Consider the following 8196-nt stretch of genomic DNA (forward strand, 5'->3'; position numbering starts at 1 on the left):
ATCATATTGCTAGGAAGAACCTAAGCAATCATCTAATACTATAAAATTGAGTGTGAGGAATTGACTTCCTGAATAATTTACTTTTGAATCAAATAAAAGCAGGCTTCCAAAAAGAGTGTAGATTTTTGAGAAACATGATGAATTTTATGTAAATATGTCCTTAGCTGATTTTGTTAATTTGTGAGCCAGTACAGGGAAATAAAGTACAGCAAAGGTAAAAAATAAAGAACTTCACATTGAAATACTCATTTGTGCGTGTGTGTGTGTGTGTGTGTGTGTGTGTGTGTGTGTGTTCATGCGCATGCGAGTATGCAAACGCACACGTGCATGTGCTCATGCATGCAGTCATCATTCTTGAGGCTTGATAGTGCCTGGGAATGATTCCTCAGATTCTGTGCCCAAGGATAGTGGTCTACCACTTCAGCCACTTCTTTTTTTTTTCTTTTTTTAGATAATCGCTTGTATTTTCATGATTGGATTGGCTTTGAACAGTGGTCATGAGATTTCAGACTCCCGAGTAGCTATTTAAGCTTATTCATCCTCTGAGTACCTAGTTAAAATTCTGGCTGTCCTGTATGCTTCACTGCTCTTTTATTCATTTCCTGAGATAATCACAAGCCTAAGTCATATATATGTCTAATTTCTTTATACTGTTACTGCTTGGCACCAGGGGCTCCTATCTGTACTCTTAAATACTTCGGAGGCTTGAGAACAGAACCCAGGCCAAAAGGTTAGTGAAATTCCTTCTCAATCTATAGATTGGTGCATTGGATCATTTCCAACATTCTTCACTATCTAGTTACTACGATTAGATGGATTGGGGATCCAGGCCAGTGAAGGTAGCAGTCTGGACAAGTTGGTGTTCATCTCGGATGCCATTGATGATGAGAAGGCTAAAAGGACAGATCAGGTGCATGTTCTTGTGGAAAGGAAACCCCTCTCCTAAAATTAACCACTGATATGACGCCTGCCAACAAGAAAACTTTACCCGAAGTTGAAATACCCACAAGTTCCCACAACCAAAATAAGTATATACATGAACATTCAAAAACTTAATACAATCTGTTCTTTGCTCTAATATCAGCTTCATCTGATTATCATATGATGTGACAGAACAGTTCCTTCATTAATCTTATGATAATTTAAAAAGACCTAAAAAATTCTCACTTATTAAGTGCAAATTAATGGCAAATTGCATCATTTCTTACAAATTTGACTACCACTATAAATTCAACTTATGATTATTATTAATAGTAATATATTCTGATTTATTACTTTACTTTGTAACAGTTTTTAAAATTTTGCTTTTCTGCTGAAGTTGAAGTATTTAAATAGTATCATCAAAGTATATTCCTTGGGTATTTAGGGCAGGTTTTTACAAAGTTTTTAACCAATGGACTCTAAGAATTCTTAATTGGTATATCACTTGGTTTATTTTTCATTTCAATTTAATATTATTTTAATGGTAATGTACACAGGGGTTACAGTTATATAAATAAGGTAAAGTAATGAGTACATTTCATAGGGAAGGAACATTGTTATCTCTTCCATCGATTTTTTAGTTCACTCAAAAGAAGGAATACTGATGCTTTTGCTATTGCTATTGATCCATGGGTACTTTTGCTTTCTTTGTTAATGCATTTTTATTATAAAATCGATATACAGAGGGTTAAAACTTAATTAAGTCAACTAAAGAGTACACTTCATTTTATTTTCTAAATTTCAAATTTTTGGCTTACATAATTTCTTTTGTTTCTTTATGCTAATTCATTTTTTTCAGAGTTGTAGGATTAGTTAATTTATTTTTGCATGATTTTACACATGCAAATTATTCAAAAATTATTTTGCTTTTATAATATTTAACATGTGACTATTTAAAAATTGTTTTCTTAATTTGTATATGGCTATGATTTTAAATAAATTTATTTTCTTATAGTTATAAACATATTTGTCCAGGTAACAAATCCTTACTGTATTTTCAAGAAGCACATACTTTATTAAGAAAGGCTTCATTACTTGGCCACTTTTTGGAAATATTTTTTCTTGAATTAAAAAAAAAATTTGAGCTCGGCATTGTGATTTGTGGAATCCATTTTCTAGCTATGGTGGGAAGTGTAAATAGGGTTTGAAATTCGAGAGATACTGAGAAACTCTGTGACCTTATTATAAAACTATTCAGAATGAAATGATTAGAGATATAGCCATCGCTAATGTTATATAGGGCATCTCGGTATCATATTCTAAATCTTGATTTAAAACACCAGTAACATCACTCATTTGTCAAAATAAAAGGACACATGTTTCAAAATGTTTATTATTTAACCTTATTTCAAAGATTCTCATGTCTTCTATTAATTTTCAATTTACTTAATCTATTAAAATCCAAGTATATTGTGATTATTTTATTTCTAGTAAACTTTAAAATTGTACAAGCAATATTAAGATTTTATATATTAACATACTTTTACTATTTGTGATAATTTCCACCCTTTAATATGATAATATCAATATTCCAAATGTGGGTATGCGGTGTGTATGTGTGTGTTTATGTGGTTTTTGTGTGTGTGTTCTTTGTGTGTACTTTGTAATGTTTGGGAGATCACACCATTGCTTCACACATGCTAGGCCAATGTTTTACCACTGGGCTATACTGCCTAGTTATAATCCAAATAGTGTTTTAAATCATGACTTTGAAACTTTCATTCCTAGTATGTTTTTTCAAAATTATATATGATAAAATGTGATCCATATTCTATCCACGCTAGCAATTTTTATTGTTATTTAGAATATTCCCACTGCCTTTCCGCTTCCAAACTCTTGTGTTTGTTATTGATAAAGGTTTTACTTTGCTTCTTTTCTCTCTTCATTGTTTTTCCCTTTAGAGTTTAGCTATTCTTTCTCTTATTTCTTTGGGAATTTATTATCATATTCCTATTAAATTTCCTTACATTGTAATAGGTATATATAGTGCTTTATTTTCTACTTTATTTTTTCCCATTTTTCACTGACTTTTGGTCCAAACTATTAGATGGATTAAAAAGAAACTTGACTCAGGACACTTTACTTTTCTCCTTCTCTTCTCTGAAGTCTTTCTATTTTTTGAAACACAATAGCAATGACATATAGCTCCTATGTGGTCCATCATTCCTTCCCCTCTCACTCTCCTCTGTTGTACAGCTGAAGTTGTTATCATTCAGATACAGCATTATCTAAATCTTAACTCATTCCTAAACTAATTTTAGTTGTTTCCAGTATTTTCTAAAGACATTTCTCTATGTATAATATCTGGGGTCTTGTGTTTTTCCAAGGTACAAAATATGAGTGACTATCAAACATCTAGATATCTCTGTAGAATATTGGTCCACCTGCTCAATAAACTCGTATGTAAATTCAAGGAATACAGGTCAGTCAGAACAATCTTGTAAAATGGTGTAGCTTCAGCCTTAATACTAGCTTTGAATCTTATTACCATGTTTAGTAGTGAAGATAAAATAGTTCAACTATAAGAGCAGATACATAGAGGAATGTAACAGATTTGTCAAAATAAATTCTTAGTTTTATGATCAATAGATTTTGAAAACTATCCTATGACTTTATGAAATAAAAATAAAATCTTAAATGGGTGTATTGATACTATTGTCTCTCGAGATTTAAAGAATGATCTTAGACTATTACCTCAATCTTTTTTTGTTTTGCTTTGTATTTTTGTCATTCATGGGGCTTAAACTCTGGGCTTAGTCCCTGTCTGTGTGCTCTTCTGCTCAATGAGAAGTGCCCTACCTCTTGAGTCACAGCACCAGATCTGGTTTTCTAGAGGTTTATTGGATATAAGATTCTCATGGACTTTTCGGCCTGGGATGGCTTTAAACTGTGATCCTCAGATCTCAGACTCCTCAGTAATAAGGGTTACAGATATGAGCCTCAGGCACCCATCCTACCTCCATCCTTATACAAAAATTTAAAATAAAAAATGATTATCAAACTAAATGTGAGATGTGAAAACCTATAAAACATAAATGTAAAATTTCATGACATTGCATCAGTAAGGATTTCTAAAAATTTGACATGGAAAGCATTAGTCGCTAAAGAAAAGCAACAATAAACTGGATTATATTAAGTGATAGCTTTTCATAATTCAAAGTATACTATAACCGAAGTGAAAACATATCCCACAGATACAGGGAACATATTTGTTAATGCTACACTATTTCTGAATCTTAAGTATTTTTATATCTTCTAATTCTATATAAATTTTTACCTGAATAGGATATTTCTTTGAAGAACATATATAAATTAATAGTCAATAAGAGGAGCATATGAAATAATTTCCTCTTTAGTTTCTAAGAAAAAAGACAAAGAAAACTCACTAGTATTACCTTAATATAAAAAGATGACACAAAATATAGTAATGCATTTGTAGAGAAAATGATCAACTCTACATAGGAGAATGATTTGTATAATACTACGATCATTTTAGCAAGCAAGATTGCAAGTCCTCAAAAGGTCAAAGAGAATTGTATATGCTCCAGCCATTACACTTCATTGTATGTATTAAAGAGAAGTAAAAAACTTGTTTGGACAGGGAATGTAGTTCATTGACAGTGCACTTGAATAATATGTGTGAGACCCTGGAAATAATCCCTAAAAACAAATTTGAAATGACACACTATAGAGGATGTATGCTGGACAAATTCCTGTAAGTGAATTTTATATCTATTTTAATGTCTGTTCTAAAATTTACAGCATTTCTATTTGAGGAAATGCAAGTTTGTGAAAATTAGGCTTGGAAAACCTATTATTGTACAATTTACTTCCAAAGCACTAAAATGTATACAATAAAAGGAGATTATTTATTGATGTGAATTTTATTGCAGGAAAAAAAGAAAACTATTGTTAAAAATACTTCACACAAATTGCAGAATACCTAAAAAGATGTTTTTAGTGTTGGCTAAAAATTCTTTGTAAACTACAGTGTTTAAAACAAAGATGTGATTTCTGTGTATTTTGAGGTTTTTTAGTCCTTTTTTTTTAGTTTATACAGAGATAACTCAATCAAAAAGTGTATGTGATAACTGTAATATCTAGGAATTATGCATCACTCGTAATTAATTGATAACCTTTTCAGGAAGAAACTTTTAGTAAATGACAGAAGGCCCAAATCTATGCATCTGCATTCTTTGAAAATCATATGTTACTTCCTCAATACGATTGTATTCTCTACTTTGCTAGGAAAAAAATTATTCTTAAGGTAAGAGCCAATAGCAGTGAAAAGAAACAAAATACATAATCATCTTAATTTATTTGTGAAAATAACAAATGAAATAAAACAATTCCACTTAAGAGACTCCAATATTAGTACCTATGAAGATGTTCCTGAATACCAATATCCATTGAATTTTTGGAATTTTAATTTCTACCAACATATAAAAACTAGAACAAGAAAACAAATATAGTCTTGGAGCAAACCAGCTTTGGAGTAATTTTTTTAATTGTTTTGACATTACAAAAGAATTGATACCCTGGGAAGGGATGTGAAGGGTAAACAAAGGAGGAAGCTGCAATGCTTGATAAGAAATATACTCATTATCTTGCCAATGTAATTGTAACCCCTCTGTACAGTATGTTCACAATAAAAAATAAAATTTAAAAAAGTGAGGAAAAGAAAAAAAAGAAAAAAAGAAAAGAAAAAAAATCAATAGAATTGATAACATTAAGAAAATGATTTTTTCCTATGGAAAACAATTTAAAATGTTTATTACTTATTATAACTCAAATACCAAACAAGAGTATTTTTATACTATCATTACAAATATCATTTTATTACTATAGTAAAATAGAATAAAAGACCAGTCCCAATATATTATCATTATTCTTAATTCCTAATCATTACCTAAATATCTTAAATTAAATAGTCATGTCTTTAAAATAAACGTAAATATTCTATCGTTTTTACTTAACATTTTCCAGGAGCATGTATTCATGTTTCTAAGAAATGTTCACAGCAGTTAAAAGGTGCTTTTTTAAAAAATTAATGTGATATATATTATTGTTGTTATTTGCAAGGCCTGGGCATTATCTCTCAGCCTTTTTATGCTCAAATCCAGCATTCTAAAACTTGAGGCACAGAGGCAACTCCTGTTTTTAGTGCTTAAATGGAGATAAGAATCTACCAAGTACTTTTTTTGCGGGGGGGGGGGGGGGTTGTCCAGTTGTGGGGCCTGAACTCTGGCCTGGGCGCTGTACCTTAGCTCTTCAGCTCAAGGTTAGAGCTCGACCACTAGAGCCACAGCGCCACTTCCAGCTTTTTTCTTTTTGCTTATGTGGTGCTGAGAAATCGAACCCAGGGCCTCATGCATGCAAGGCAAGCGCTCTACCACTAAGCCACCTTCCCAGCCCCCAAAAAGTACTTTCCTGTCTCGGCTAGTGTCGAACACAATTCTAAGATCTCATTACCCAGAATAACTCAAATTACAGGCGTGAGTCAATGGTACTTGGTTTGATGTATTTTTTAATTTTAATTACGCTTTAAGATTTTTGTTTCACTATAATTTACATCGTTCTACACATAAATTCAGATGTATGTATATATTTCTGATGACAAATAATCTCTAAAATGTATGTCTTTCTTCATATAATATATATATATATATATATATATTGTTGAAGACAGACTTTCTCTAAAACTTTTATGCTACTATTTTTTTGACCTTTTTCATTTCAAAGATATACAATCTATTGTTCCAAAAGTTTCCTAGAATAAAATAACTAATATTTCAATAGAATGTAGAATCTATTACTTTCAAGGGAATTTTAGATATACACATGATATTGCAGTAATATTTACAGTATGTTATTTGAAATAATTCTGTTCACACTCTTAAATATTTGTGTGTAGTGGTGGGGAGAGAGGAAGTTAATTCATACTGGTTAGGAATTTGCAATGCTTCCAAAATCTATTCCATAATTTATTATAAGCACATATTCAATCTGCCTGTTATGGTTTAGTTTATTTTTGTTTCTTTATTTGTGCAAATTTTTAATATGGATGCATGCACAGTGGTAACATTAAAAATATTAATCCAGATTTTGTGGAATTTATATTTCTCTTGGGAAAACTAATGAGCTCCCAGAAAATTTCCATAAGGAGCATTTCAATTCTAATATCACGGTTTGTCTTAAAATGCTTTAAATTCTACACACTCTAATGGTCATATTATGGAACTTTTCTTCTCAGAGAGTGAGCACTACCCTATTGCTTAACATGGACAATATACCTTCATACATAGACTGGGCATGTCAAAGAAGAAGTAGTAGTTGAACAATTTTCTTAGCAGTTTTTACAGATGAATTAGAAATAGAGCAACTATGAACTCAAAAGGAATGTGCAAAGAAGACAAGGGCACAAAGTAGAATGTGCCAAGACATGCTGAAGTATATTTTCAAATACTGTGCTCAGGTGTGAGGGTGTGTTCAAAGTACAGATTCAGTCAACGTACTTGGATATCTTGGAGGGGGAACTGCTTTAACCTCTTCTGAAATAAATGTACAAGAACAAGCCCATAACTCTGACTATAATCACCCACATCATCATCAACTAGGGATATTTTCCAAATGCAAAGTGAGAAAAAAAAGAGTTCATCACAGTTAGTATTCAGGTTGAAGCAATGGCAATCACATAACTTTTCTCATAAATCTTCAAAGGTTTTGGAGCATTAAAGTAGGAAAAAGCCAAGCAATTATTTTGCATGTACCTAAATTAAATGGGATGTATTCTACTGGTCTCTCTTTAAAGTGAAAGTTATAGATTATGTCTTTTTTACTCTATCTTGGGACAATGATCTGCTGTCAGTTATTTTCTTCTCGTCCCCTTTTGTTGCGCTTCTACTTACATAATTATTATTTAAAGAGACATACTTATGTATTCATTACCTTATAATTACTGCAATCCCATCTATATATCACCTTGACAATAAAATTAAATTAAAAATGAGCTGTATAAAATATAATTTCACTGAGTTGGTATAGTAAATATTATTCGATGTGTATTACCTTTTTAAGAAATGAACATTTTTGGCTGCTAATTTGAATTAATTACCCCTTTATCAGAGATTCATCAACTTTAATATTATCAAACTATGAAATATTTTCAGAATATACTTGACATTATTTTGAAAAATAACATTGTTTTAGTATTGT

The sequence above is a fragment of the Dipodomys merriami genome, unplaced genomic scaffold (genome assembly GCF_024711535.1).
Source record: "Dipodomys merriami isolate MVZ:Mamm:240054 unplaced genomic scaffold, mDipMer1.0.p SCAF_572, whole genome shotgun sequence".
Taxonomy (NCBI): Eukaryota; Metazoa; Chordata; class Mammalia; order Rodentia; family Heteromyidae; genus Dipodomys; species Dipodomys merriami.